General features: G+C 54.1%; 1 protein-coding gene across 1 annotated transcript in view; it reads left to right on the top strand.

The window, feature by feature from the left end:
• The window catches only part of LOC130019913 (uncharacterized protein ENSP00000471857-like), an 81,991-nt gene that overhangs the window by 53,852 nt on the left and 15,499 nt on the right, over window positions 1-12,640 (top strand). The gene's annotated exons all lie outside the window — the stretch shown is intronic.

Genomic DNA, 12,640 nt, shown 5'->3' with positions numbered 1-12,640 from the left:
CTGGCTTGTCTGCCTGCCTGCCTTCTTCACTTTATTCTTTCCTTTCTTCTTTTCTCCCTCCCTCCCTCCCTCCCTCCCTCACTCCCTCCCTCCCTCCCTCCCTTCCTTCCTTCCCCCCTCCCTCCCACCCTTCCTTCTTTCCTTCCTTCCTTTCTCTCTTTCTTTCTCCCTTTCTTTAAGAATTTGGAAATGCGGGACTGGAGTGATAGCACGGTGGGTAGGACGTTTGCCTTGCATGCGGCTGACCCGGGTTCGATTCCCAGCATCCCATATGATCCCCTGAGCATGGTCAAGAGTAATTCCTGAGTGCAGAGCCAGGAGTAACCCCTGTGCATCGCTGGGTGAGACCCAAAAAGAAAAAAAAAAGAATTTGGAAATGCTCAGGGCTTACTCTTGGCACTGCTCTAAGTGATCACTCCCAGTGGTGCCTGAGGGACCATATGGGGTACTGGGGGGTTGCACCCAAGTCAGCTTTGTGCAAGACAAATGCCCTCCCCATTGTCCTATAACTGAAGCCCAGTTGTTATTTTGGTGGAGCCTTGGGGCCTCCTCCCGTGAGTTTCTGCCCACCAGGCCTGGTTCAGTGCTAAGGCCAGAGGTTGCAATGGTGCTGCGGATTACCCGAGATCATCTGCTCAGTGCTTGAACTTTGGGGCCACATCCAGCAGTGCTGAGGTCCTCACGGGCTGCACTGGGCAATGTTTGGCAGACTTTGTGATGCTTGGGGATCATCTAGCAATCAGCCACATGCAAGGCCTGTGCACTGTGTAATCTCCAGCATTTTTTTCCTACGTAGCAAAAACTGCCCTTTATTCAGCACTGCCCATGTGCTATTTATTGTGCATTTTCACACCCCTTAAGACTGAGTTTGTGCCCCTAACTTCGTACACTGGTGTGTTGGAGGCATGGGCTCTGGAGGTGGTGAGGTCCAGAGGATGGTTCTAGCCCCGTTTCTTCTGCTGGTTGAGGACTTGGGAGAAAACAGCTGCCTAGGAATCAGCAAATAGTTGCCCCTAATTGCTGGGTAACAGGAACATAACTGTTCCAAGAACTGGAATGTAGGTATCCTCATTTTTCAGATACAACAGCCAGTGCTTGGACACTTACCACACTTGCCCAAAACCACTTGGTTGAGGCTGGAGCGAGCACAGCAGGTAGGGCATTTGCTTTGCATGCGGCCGACCAGGGTTTGATTCCCAGCATCCCATATGCTCCCTTGAGCACTGCCAGGAGTAATTCCTGAGTGCAGAGCCAGGAGTAACTCCTGTGCATCGCCCGGTGTGATCCAAAAAGAAAAAAACAAAAAACACTTGGTTGAGATAAGTGAACCTGACTCTGAGTAGCACCCCAAGAGGTATCCAGAGTTAAGGCTGTCATGTGGGGCGGGGTGGGGTGGGTCAGTGGGTTCGGGCTTCTGTTCCAGTGCACCACAGCCAGTAGGACCCTCCTTGATAGTCCTGTCGCCTGAGGCAGCCAGGCTCAGTCCCCGGTCCTCCTTCCTGCACAGAACTACTGTGGGCATGTCATCGCAGGGCATGGCTGAGGGGGGCCCGAATGGAGGACCTGGGGCATCGGAGGGCACAGGGCAGCTGCCTTCCTGTTGTGCCCGGCATGACGGGAGAAGAAGAGCTGGTTCTTCCCCAGCCTTGGCTCCTGGGGCTTCAGCCTCCTGGGCTGGGGGAGCTGCACTCTGGGAGCTCAGAGACCCCCCCTGAGGCCGCCTCTCTCCTGCAGCCTGGCGTGGTGGGGACCCCTGGCAGCTGCCACGCCTGCCCTCTCCTCCGAGCCTGACTCCCACATAAATAGGCTGTTGCTGTGCCATGCTGGCAGGACCCAGCGCCTTGGGATGGTTTTCGCTTGACTCCATGGGAAGCTGGCAGGGCCCAGGCTTGCATGGAGCAGCTCAACTCTGCTGAGACTTGCAGGAGCCTGGGGCGGGCGAGGCTCATGCCCACTGCTCTGAGCCCAGGGGGCTCTCCGTCCTGGTGGAATTGTCCACCCAACATTTTCGGTGGGAACCCAGGGCCCCCAGGGGCTATTAGCACTAGAATCTAGGCTGCGCGTGGCTCCCAACCGTCGTACCCACCACTGCCCTCACACACATGGAGCCCAGTGTAGTTGGTCAGCTGTGTGGCCTCACCTGGGCAGAAGGCCTAACCTTGCCATCAGATGGGGTATCCAGTTCCCACCATGCGATAGAGCTGAGTGTGTGGTTGTGTACGTGAGGCCTGGGTGTCATCACAATATCTTAGGGTCCCCTGAGCACCGCTGGAAGTGAGCCCTGTGCACCGCCAAATATGACCGCCAAACAAACTAAAGAAGAGCCTGAAATTTTTTTTTTTTTTTGCTTTTTTTGGGTCATACCCATCGATGCGCAGGGATTACTCCTGGCTCTGCACTCAGGAATTACCTCTGGCGGTGCTTAGGGGACCATATGGGATGCTGGGAATCAAACCCAGGTTGGTCGCGTGCAAGGCAAACGCCCTACCCGCTGTGCTATTGCTCCAGCCCCTGAGCCTGGAACTTTCACACCCAGGAGCCACCCAGCCAACCTGTGGCCAGACTTGGGGGCCTGGGAAGTATGTCAGAGGCTGAGTTATGCTATCCAGGTCTGGACATCATGGGTGCCAGAGAGGGCAGAAGCAGTCAGAAAGTGGATGAGAGAGCAGGGACAGGTCTGGGGTACCTGATCACCTGGTCAACTGCCCTGGGTCCACGGGAGATCTGTCCATGGCAGTGCCCCCCTCCACTCCTGACCCTCCCTTATTCGTCAGGCCTGTCTGGAATGAAAAAGCTGTTGCTAGGGAAGCAGGCCTGGAGGAAGCCAAACAAGAGATGCCTGGTGGTGGTGGTGGTGGGGGGGGGTATGGGCTATTTGTGGGCTCCTCTGCAGGAGCCCAGGATTATGATTAAGAATTCCAAGTCTGAGGGCTGGAGAGATAGTACAGCGAGTAGGGCGTTTGCCTTGCACGCAGCCAACCTGGGTTCGATTCCCAACATCCCATACGGTCCCCCGAGCACCACCAGGAGTAATTCCAGAGCCAAGAGTAACCTCTGTGCATTACTGGGTGTGCCCCAGAAAGGAAAAAAAAAGAAAAAAAATCCAAGTCTGAGCTGGAGCTCAGAACTACAGAGGAGAGGGTGTTTGCATTGCACACAGCCAACCCAGGTTCAGGTTTAATCCCCAGCATCCCATCTGGTCCCCGAACCTCCTAGAAGTGCTCCCTGAGTGCAGAGCCTGAAGTAAGCCCTGAACACACCAGGTGTGACCCCAAAACAAAAAAAAACAAAAAAGAATTCCCAGTTAGGATTACAGCAGGCAGAGCACTTACCTGGCAAATGGCTAACCCAGGTTCAGGTTCCATTACCAGTACCCCATATGTCCCCTGAGCCTCACTAGGAAAAATCTCAGAGCCAGGAGTAAGCCCTGAGCACTGCCGAGTGTGGCCCAAAAATAAAACAACAACAACAAAAAGAATTCCAAGTCAACATCTGCATTCAGTGGAGCAGGAGGTGCCTGGGGTTGCCTGGGGTCTACACTCCCTTGGGGAGCTTGGGGGTGTGGTTTCTAACCAGCCTCCAGCCCCCTGTGATTTGTGGGATAGTTTGAAACTGTTGGTTTTCATTACACTCAATCATTTCTCCTGGCTAATTGATTGGAGTCAGGATCCTGCCAGGGCACAGTGCTGGGTGGAATCTGAAAAATGCCCAGAGACCCAGCGGGCAGCCTTGGGCTCCCTGGAGCTCTGCGTGCCTTTTCTCTGAGAGCCTGGGAACTGCCCCCCAGGGGACTTGCCTGGTACCCCACAGCAGGGACATGCAGGTCAGCTGCTGGGAGAGGCTGGGACGGAGCAGGACTGGGAAGGAGGTGGGAGTGTGTCTGTTCATGGAGTTTCACTGCAGAGAGGCAGGGCTGGGGACACCCCCTGAGAGCTCGGAAACTCCTGGGTGTGAGAAGGGCTCCACCGGTTTTCACTGCTGCAGTCATTGGTCATTGCAGCCCTGATGTCATCTCTCCCCCAGCCTGCTGTCCTCTCTCCCTCTGCTCCATCTGCCGAGAGAGGGTCCTGCATTTTTTCAGGGGTGGCCTCCCCTCCCCACCCAGGGTTTGGCATCCGTGCGTCCCGGGGTGGTGCTGGGGCAGAAAGAGAAGTGTCCAGCCTTGCGGGTACTGCAGTACTGACCCTTCCACACCGCTCCCCCAGTTTCTCTGCCTCCTACCAGCACACTGCCCACTCCGACAGGCCCACCCCAAAATGACCAAGCCACCATTGCCCCTTCCCATCATGTGACTCAGGGTACTACCTTCTCTGCCAAGCCCATGTCCCAACAGAATGACCCCCCTTCCTCTCCCCACACTAGTTCACTGATGGAGGAAATGGTCTGAGATCTGCCCTCTGTGCCCCCCACCCACAGGGTGTTCTCCTGTCACCTCTGTCCTCAGAGGGAAAGGGTGGGGGTGAGGAAGGTATTTGGCCAAGGAATGTGGCTTCTGGTTTTGTTTTTCTTTTTTTTTTGTGGAGGGAGAGGAAGCCCGGCCATGTTCCTGTCTTACTTCTGGCTCTGTACTCAGGGATCACTCCTTGGCGGGGATCCGGGGACCATATGGGGTGCTAGGGATTAATCTGTGTAAGGCAAGTGCCCTACCCACTTTACTACAACCCCAGCTTCTGTTTTGTGTGTGTTCTGGGTTTTGGATTGGGGGGCATATTCGGAGGTTCTCTTGGGCTATACATGACTCAGCGCTCATTGCAGTGCTGGACTAGAGAATGAACCTGGGCTTCCTCCATGCAAAGCCTGGGTTCCAGCCAGCCTCCTTGACCTCTGTCTGTGGCTTTCAGACCCGTCCTGCTGGAGTTTGCAGGTCAGTCATACCACTCAGCCATACCACATGGAAGGCCCCGAAGCAGGAGACGCGAAGCGAAGAGAACCCACTCTCCCACAGCAGCTCCTGCCCAGCTGTGTTGGAAAGGGCTTTGTTCACCCACCCCAAACCCATGCAGACCAGCCCTCAGCTCTTATTCTGATGTGAAAATAGGAGTTGAAAAATTGCCTCTAATGTAGATTAGAGGCAAAACATTCCGGAGCCCATGTTTATATTCTTGTGATGGGAACAGGTCCCAGAGGGACGGGCAGGCCGTGGTGACAGAACAGAGACCAGAGACAGGAGATTGTGCTGCATGAGATGGTCTGGTTAACAGAAGCTCACTGCTCAGTGCTCGCCATGGGCCAGGCACTGCCTTTCAGCAGTGTGTCTGTAATTCGCCCATATTTGTAGCAGCCCTGTAGAGCAAGTTCCATTATTATCATCCCCCTGCACAAATGAGGAGCAGGCTAAGGAGACTAAAGTTAGGAAGCAACAGAGCAAGTTTGATTTGCACAGGGAGGAGCAGGATGAGATGTTCTGGCCTAGGATTGGTGCATTTTTTTGGTGGGGGCATACCCAGTGATGCTCAGAGGTTACTCCTGGCTATGCATTAGGAATTACTACTGGCGGTGCTCAGGGGACCATATGCAATGCTGGAGATCGAACCTACCTGCTGTACTATCGCTCCAGCCCGCTTTTGGTTTTGGTTCTTTGGCTACACCCAGTGGTACTCAAGACTAAAACCTGCTTAGTGGTCAGGAGTCAGTCCTGGCAGTGGTCAGGGGACCATGCTGTGCTGGGGGTGGAACCGGGGCTTCCCACCCACATGTAAAGCCTGAGGACCAGTCACTCGGACATCTTGGGGGCCCTTAACCCCTGAATCTAAGCACCACAAACTGCTGTGCTGTGTCTGACCCGCCAGCCCTTTACTATGACTGATCTGCCGCTTTCCATGCCCTCTTCCTGAGAGGCCAGGATGTCCCTCTCGTTTCACAGTAAACAAGAAAAAAAAAAAGATTTGTCTAAATTGTCTCTGTGATGGAATTATACCCACCACTCCACCCACATGCAAGAGTTTGAACTTTCCTTCTCATTTTTCATTTATTTTATTTTTCTAAAAGTTATTATTTTTAGAATGCCTAGTCTCTCGATGCTGTGGGTAAAATATTCTGATTTTTCATTCTTGCAGTGGGCATCCTAACTGCCTTCACCCTCGCTCAGGTGCGGCCCCTTTAAGGCGCCACTGCAGGGGGAGCTGTCCAATCAGCACCACAGCCCGCCCGGCCCCGCCCACCCCGCCGCCGCAAGGGCAGAAAGGGCAGCGGACCCTGGACCAAACCTGCAGCCTGGCCTGTCCTCCAAAGCCGGAGGGGCCACAGAGAGCAGTGCCTGCCCGCCCCCTCTTCATTCCTCCCCAACCCAGCCGGTCAGAGGGAGTTGGCACTTCAGCTCTCACACCTTGGATCTGCGAAATTTATAGGCCAAAAGAGATGTCCTGGCCCTGGGATGGGCAGAGCATTGGGCAGTAGCTCACCTTAGGTTTTCGGGGGGGGCCTGTGGGCAGAAGGCATAAAGCCTGGGAGGTAGGAGGCAGGCTGTGGACTGAGAGTTGGTGAGCGGTTACAGGCACAGTCTGGAGCTGGCCTGGCTAGGGTCAGCCTGGCCTTGGCCGTTTACTCGCTGTGTGATCATGAACCAGTTCCTGGCCCCTCTGCGCTTTGGCATCCATCCTTGGCTGTGCAGTGGGACCGGTAAAAGCATCACCTCTCACCTGAAGCACTTAGAGCAATGCCTGGCCTGCAGTCAGCAAATGCAACTAAGCACTGGATTTTAAAAGCACAGAAGCACGGGACGAAGGCTGAGAGCAGACAGTGGGGTGTTGGCTGGAGTGGAAGGGGAGGGAGACAGGTAGGAACGGAGCTGCCTGGTTGCAGAAGTCACCAGCCTGTCTACTCACCTACCAGCCACCCGACTATCCTGTGTGGTTAGAGAGATGGTTTCAGGAGCAAGTTAACATAATCCAGCTCAATCCCCAGCACCAAATGCTTCCCAGGCATTGAAGCAGGAATAGCCCCTGAGCACCACCTGGTGTGGCTCAAAAAATGTATTTAACTCTTTCGCTCTGGAAAGAGGGGCAGTTGTTCACCTTCATTGCTGCTCTTTCTTATGCCAAGCCCAGTGCTGTCTCTTATCTTTGTTCTCTCATCTAATTTTTACAGAACTCTTGGACTGTTTAATGCATATGAGGACTCTGGGCTCAGGAAGGTAGACAGAGGCCAGAGAGACAGAGACAGTACAGCGGGGTACAGTGCTACAGTGCTTGCCTTGCACTCAGCTGACCTGGGTTCAATCCCATCACCTATATGGTCCCCTAAGCCTCACCAGGAGTGACCCTTGAGCACAGAATTAGAAGTAAGCCCTGAGCACTGCCAGGTGTGGCCAAAAAATGAGAGAGAGAGAGAGAGAGAGAGAGGGAGGGAGGGAAAGATCTGAAACAACAGAACAAGCGATGACGAAGCTGGGATTTGAATCCACGTCTTCCTGACTCATACTCCTTTATTTGTTCATGACACATTTTCCCAGCTGTCTGCTTTCTTTATGTGTCCTCATCTCACACAGATACTGCTTTTCTTGCCGATGCCCAGGGTTCTGGCCTGAACCCGGCATGTGCTCTGGTCCCCATTTGTCCTGTTGGAGAGGTCAGGGGAATGAGGCAGCTCAGAAGGCTGAAGTTGGGGGACTTGAAAAGGTTTTTTTTGTGGTTGCAGTTATGATCACAATACTTGTTGGCCTCTCAACAGTGACCTTGAAGCACTTCCTAGTATCCGGCCCATTTTATAGACATAGATGCTTGAGGGTTCTGCAGTTTGCTCCAGGTCACAGCAAAGGGCAGAATGGAGCTTTGGACCCGGGCTTTCTGGCTGCACTTTCTTCTCTCCAGACCCCAACCCGGCTCTGCACTATCATCTCTTCATGGAAGCTTCCCCAGATCCTGCCTTGTAGACACATTGTCCCACCCTCCCCTCCCCGCCAAGCCCTGCCCTGCCTTCCCTGACTCACGGCGGCACACGGGCTGTGCTGAGTGCCTGTATGCTCCCTGCCCCATCACATCTTTACCTTCTGGAGAGCAGAACCTGCATCCTAGCCCTGACAGCGTCTGTCCCACCTGGCAAAGCCCCTGGCACACCTGGCACAGCACCAGCCCAGGGAGGGTTTGTGGGTGTGGTACCTAGGGACCCTGCTGTGGCTCCTTTCATAAGCACAAGGGGCTTCCCTACTCCTGTGCAGTGGGAACCTGTTCCCGCCGGGGTCATTTGGAGATAGAGGGGATCTGTTGTGGGTCTTACAATGTAGGTGGTGGGCCAGGGGCATCTTGGCTCTGCCCTTTGCTGTGACCCTCTCCTGAAGAGAAGCATCTGTGTTTGCCATATCATGCACAGGGGCCAGACCAGAGGGTTTCACCACCTTATATGGCTGTGGACTGGAGGTCCCCACTCCCGCCCTAACGGAACTGAGAACAAGGATCTGATGGGACAAGAGGACAGTCAAGACTCGTTTCTTGAATCTGTTCACTGGGTTAAGGGAAATTTTAGAACTGCGCACTTTGAATGGAGGCCTGGGCTGGAGAGATAGTATAGCAAGTGAGGTGCTTGTCTCACATATGGCCGACGCGTTTGGTTCCTGACACTGCATACAGTCCCCCAAGCATTGCCAGGAGTTTTCCTTGAGCACAGGATGAGCAATAAGTTCTGCTGAACGCAGCCAGTGCAGCCACCCCAGATTAAAAAAAGTTATTTTTTTTAAAGGATGAACCAAGGGGGCTGGAGAGATAGTACAGTAGGTAGGGCACTTGCCTTGCACTCGACTGACCTGGGTTCAGTCCCCGGCATCTCATAAGATCCCCCCAGCACTGTCAGGAGTGCAAAGCCAGGAATAACCCCTGAGCCTCGCTGAGAGGATGGGGGTGGGGCAATGAACCGAAAGGAGGAAGGCAAAGATTGCTCAGTAAAGAGTAGGGAATCTGGCAGGATCTGCCAATGGGTATGTGCATGTATACACGCATGCACATGCACTTACATAACAGAAAGAAATGGGTCCCCAGCCCCACCTCCAGCCTCTGCTCTTGAGACTCCCCAGTTGCAAAGGGTGAGTGTGGAGAGCTGAGCTCTTTGACACAGCCAGAGCCTGTCTGAGTGATAGATTGTCCTGCTTCTCTGGGGCACTCCTGTCTGCCCCAGAACACATGGGGGGGCACTTCCTGTGACCTTCAGAAGACCAGACACTCCTCAGCCTTGTAGGACTGGGCAGCGGCGAGCAAGGCGGCCAGGTGGAGGAGACTCAGGATTTCTCAAATCCCTTGGTTCGTGAAGTGTGGGTTTGGGTGCCACGGTCCATGGGCTCCTCTGTGGGCTCTGTGAGGGGCCATCTGGGCACATACCTCCCCATTAAACTCGGAGGCACCATTGTCCTGAGTCCTAGCTCAAAGCCCAGCCCCAAGAGCCTGTTTTCTCTCCCCACGCCATCTTCTGGTTTCCCAGTCTTTCTCCCCAGCCCCCACCTCACCAAGGGCACCTCCTGTATCTTAGACCTCTGACCAGGCTGAATCTAGCCCCGACCCATCCATGTGGCCTGCCATGTCACATGGGTAATGCCTCAGCAATGCCCAAAGGCAAAGCTGCTGTATTGAGCCATATTGGGGGGAAAAGGGAAGGGAATGGGGGGAACCCCTCCAGAGGGTTCCCGGCCAGTTTTCTCCTTGTGCCTGTCAAGTTCCTTCCCTGCACATTGGGTCTATCCCTCACCCCAGTCTCTGAGGCCCGGTGCTGACTGGAGTGGCTGAGTGGTGGGAGTAGACCAGGAGGGTCTCAGACCCATAGGAAGTGCCCCTGCCCAGCAGGGAACCCCCAGTAGCGCCTGTAGCCCTGCCTGGGGTCATGGGACAAGCCAGGTTTCCCCTGGAACACCCTTCCCTAATGTGGATTCCTGGGGACCTGTTCTCTAAAGGCAAACTAAGAAACTTCCTTGGGCGGAGCCCCTTCGCTCTTCGGGGAACTGTCCCCCACCACCCCAAAGGCTGTTGGACTCCTACCAGGAGCAGGGATACTCCATTCCGAGCCTGCCATTCCCACCCTGAGGCAGGGGAGAGCAGGGCAGGGCCGCCCGCTGGGGGGTTGGAGGTGGGGCGTGACCTGCCTCGGGGAGATGTTTCTAAAGCCTCTTCCCATCTAGCTTTTAAAAAAGTGATGATGAGTGAAAGCTGCTGGTGCATCTGCTCCATCATCTCGGGGCAGAGCTGCTGCCCAGACTTGGCTGTCTCGGCTGGTCCTCAGAGCGCCAGGGGTGCACGGGGTGCGTTGAGGAGGATGTAGGTGAGTTGGTGAGCTGGAGGGGCATCCCCAGGTGATAAGGGAACGGGGTCAGGGGCTTCCAGGATACAGGCAGGTCAAGCCAAGATGCTCGGAGGGGCTGGTCCAGGGTGCTGAAATAACTTTGTTCCCATGTTAAGGTCTGGTGGGGCCAGGGGCTGAGGGAGCCACTGGGGGCGTTTCTGCTTGTGCAGGGGATTGAATTCAGGGTGCGAGGAGCCATGACCTCTCAGGCTGCTGTGTTAGCCCCTTTGCCCTGGTTCAGCTCAGCAAGTCGGGGCCCAGCCCAGCTGGGACCTGGAGTCTCACAGCTCAGACGCATAGGAACTCCCGAGAAGGCTTCCCGCATGCCTCTCGTCCTGCTCAGCCGTGTCGCAGCTCCCTTGTGGCCCCTTGCTGGACAGGATGAGGGCAAAGTAAACCCACTGTCCCGTGCTGTGGGAAGAATTCTAATTCCAGAGCTGGAGACCAGGCTGAAGCATGGTTTTCTCTTCTGGTCTCTATGGCCCTTCATGGCGACTCTGACTTCTGCTTCTAGAGTCTCCCTGTGAGCAGGTATGGGGAGGCGAAGCAGTTCTCCCCGATTCTCCCTGTTGTTTCGACAACCTTGGAGCCTATGGGGGACAGAGGAATGCAGCCTGGAAGGGCAGCTCGAGGGATGGGGAGGATGCAGGCGTTTTGATGGCCTGGGACACGATCCGGAGTTTTGTGACCACTCTGAGTGTGTGTGTGGAGGGGGGGGCGCCGGATAGCTTTGCCCTCCTCTCCCCCAGGAAGGGGAGGGAAAGGACTTTCGTTCATCCACTAATGGGATCAAGTCATTACAAGACAAATGAGGAGAGGGTCAGAGCATTTCCCTGCCTTGTGGAATGACTCCTGTCAGCTGCCCCTGATGCTCACGTGCTACCCGTGTAGAAATCCATCATAGCCCCTGGGTCTGTATTGACTTCTTGTAACTGGACCCAAGTGCAGGGTCAGGGAGAGGCCGGCAGTAGTCATTACCAATTTTGCACTGCCATGGACAGCTTTGTCCACAGAGTGAAAGGTCACAGGGCCCCTGGCGGACAGCCGTGTTGAGGGGACAGGCCTTTGCTGGCTCCTGGCATGTCTCAGCCTCCGGCTTCACCCAGGTCTCCCTTAGCCCTCAAGAGTCCTCTTGAATGTTTTCTTTGCTCCTGGGGCTCGACACTTCCCTGCAGCCATGTTCCTGGGGAAGCCTGTCTAGTTTGGGCCCACAGCAGTGAGGGCCAGCTTGCAAGTGTGTTCTGCAGTGTGATTCTTCTCCACGAGTACATTTGACAGCATTGAACGATCTCGCTTAGTTCGCCTTGCTGCATTGGAATGGAGCCTTTGGCCTCTGTTTTGTTTTGCCCAGTTGCATTTGTGATTTTGTCTGTTTCTTGTTCTGATCCTGGTCCTTCTTGGGTGCTGGGGAAGCATTTGCTCTGCATCCCTGGCCTGGCAGAGTGCCCAATGCAGAAATGTGTTGCCGTCTTATCTCTAATACATTTCTTTTTGCTTTTTGGGTCACACCTGGTGATGCACAGGAGTTACTCCTGGCTCTGCACTCAGGAGTTACTCCTGGCGGTGCTCAGGGGACCATATGGGATGCTGGGAATCGAACCCTGGTCGGCCGCATGCAAGACAAATGCCCTACCCGCTGTGCTATCTCTCCAGCCCCTCTAATACATTTTGTATTTGTGTAGTTTGTTGATGACTTGAAGACCTTTTGAAAGAGCTTTTTGGTTCAGAGACTTTGCTTCCCTAAGCTAGCAGTGTTTTCCTATGTGATTCTGCCCTTATTTAGGGGGTTTTGAGTCACACCCGACTGTGCTCTGTGCTCAGAGATCACTTCTGTAGGGGATCTGGGAACTATATGTGATGCCAGAGATTGAACCTGTATTGCTGCTCTCAATGCAAGAACCTTAATCCATTGTACTATCTCTCTGACCATTAAACCTTTTGAAATTGGCAAAGGTGGTTGCCATGTATAAATTAACTGTGATATTCTTTTTGGTGGGGGCGGATGGATGTTCAGGCAGCACCTAGCAGTACTCAGGACTTACCCCTTGCACTGTGCTCAGGGATCACTCTTGATGGTGCTCAGAGGATCATATGTGGTGCCGGGGATTGAACCTGGGTTAGTCATGTGCAAGGCCTACCCACTGTACTATCTGATTCTGCCTTTGAGGTTTAGAAAGGTCTTTCTGACAAGAGAATTATGGAGACAGTGTTTTGCAAATTCTTTTATGCTTTCATTTTCTACACACTAACACTAACCTATCTTGAATGGATTGCTTGTGTCTTTGTAAATGGCTTCAAAATCCTTTTGAAATGAAAGTGATTAATAGATCCATTAATTTACTAATTAACATGGTGAGAAGGGGAGGATGAAGATGCTGGAGCA

This window comes from Sorex fumeus, unplaced genomic scaffold (genome assembly GCF_029834395.1).
Source record: "Sorex fumeus unplaced genomic scaffold, SorFum_2.1 ptg000010l, whole genome shotgun sequence".
NCBI classification, from domain to species: domain Eukaryota; kingdom Metazoa; phylum Chordata; class Mammalia; order Eulipotyphla; family Soricidae; genus Sorex; species Sorex fumeus.
This window is presented reverse-complemented; position numbering and strand designations above follow the sequence as displayed.